The sequence below is a fragment of the Bison bison genome, unplaced genomic scaffold, assembly GCF_000754665.1.
Source record: "Bison bison bison isolate TAMUID 2011002044 unplaced genomic scaffold, Bison_UMD1.0 scf7180017850459, whole genome shotgun sequence".
In the NCBI taxonomy this organism is placed as follows: Eukaryota; Metazoa; Chordata; class Mammalia; order Artiodactyla; family Bovidae; genus Bison; species Bison bison.
The window spans coordinates 1,902-3,343 of record NW_011481032.1 but is presented as its reverse complement, the minus strand read 5'-3'; the positions used below and the strand labels follow the sequence as shown (position 1 = coordinate 3,343).

General features: G+C 65.1%; 1 protein-coding gene across 1 annotated transcript in view; it reads left to right on the top strand.

Annotated features, from left to right (window-relative positions):
• LOC104994895 overlaps positions 1-1,442 on the top strand; it is a gene marked incomplete at its 3' end in the record, with an annotated part of 7,610 nt that overhangs the window by 4,282 nt on the left and 1,886 nt on the right. The window lies entirely within an intron of this gene.

The window sequence follows — 1,442 nt, the reverse complement described above, 5'->3', positions numbered from 1 at the left end:
CCTGCTGTGCGCCTGCTGTATACCTGCTGTGTGCCTGCTGTGCTCCTGCTGTTTGCTGGCTGTGCACCTGCTATGCACCTGCTGTGCGCCTGCTGTTTGCTTCTGGCGTACCTACTGTATGCCTCGTATATGCTTGCCTCACACCTGCTGTGTGCCTGCTGTGGGTACGAAGCCCAGGTGGGGCCAGATGCCATGGTGAGCCCGAGTATCAGGGGTACAGGGGTTGAGGTAGGGGCACTCATCCCAGCACAGCTGAGTGTCACGTCTGCAGACCCTCTTGCTGCCTAGGGACTCTGCCCCTCCTCCGGGACGTGGCAGGCACATCTCCCAGGGGTGATTTCACTTTCTCACAGGGCTCCTTGCAGGAGGCCTGGTGTCCCCGCTGCTACCCAGCAGTAGCTGGTCAGCTGTGTCATCTGTGTTGAGGGTCTCAGGAGCAGAGGACACAGGGACATGCTTCTTAGGGGTCAGTGTGTGCCTAGCCCTGCCCAGCGGCCCCTCCTGGTCCTGGGGAGCCCCACCCTACCCACAGATGGTGGCAGGGCCTGGCACACAGTGGCATGCCACAGACGTGGCCAGGGCCGGGAAGAGCCAATGTCTGGGGCCCTGGCTTCTAGGGCGCAGCTGAGAGGGAGCCCCTGCAGGTGCTGCCGAGGGGGCCGCTCCAGGCTGTCCTACAAGTCCTGTGACCCACCGCCTGAACACCACGCTGTGTCATTCAGCCCCAAAGGGCACACGTTTCAGTGCTGTAAGATCGTCGTCACAAAACAGTGCTGCCCGGGAGCGTGGTGAACCGGCTGCCACCCGCTGGGACGCAGCAGGAGGCGCGTGTCTGACAGACAGTTAGAGGGGAGCCGCGGGCGTGGGTGACACCCCGCTTAGACTGGAGGGGGCTTGACGCAGCCTCCAGGGCCTGTACCCAGCCAGCTCTGCAGACAGGGAGGCCGAGGCTGAGGTCACCATCGTGGGCCCGGGGCTGGGAGCCAGGGTGCAGACAGCGAGCGGGCCTGGGGGCGCTTGAGCGGCCACTGGGGTTGGCACCACCCTAGCAGCACCGATCTCGGAAGCAGGACCCCCAGGAAGCCCCAGTGGAGCACACCCCACCGTCTGCCTCCTGCCCCCAACCCGGCTGAGGTCACATTCGGAGGCCACCCGCCTCCCCAGCAGGCTGCAGTCTCCCCTGTAGCTGCTTCCGGTTTCACGGGATGCCAGGGCCACATGCAGCCTTGACCTCTGCACACCACGTTGACCCTGGGACCGCAGAGGCCCCCTGGACTGGAGCCCGAGGTGAAGGCAGCCCCAAGGGCTGAGTCCCTGGTGGGGCTGTGACAGCACGTCTGGCCCCAGCTGCAGCAGGCACAGGGCTCAGCTGACCACACTGTCCCTCCCCGCAGATGTCCCTGGCGTGCTTGGCCCGGCCCTGTCTTTCTGTGGCTTGTCAC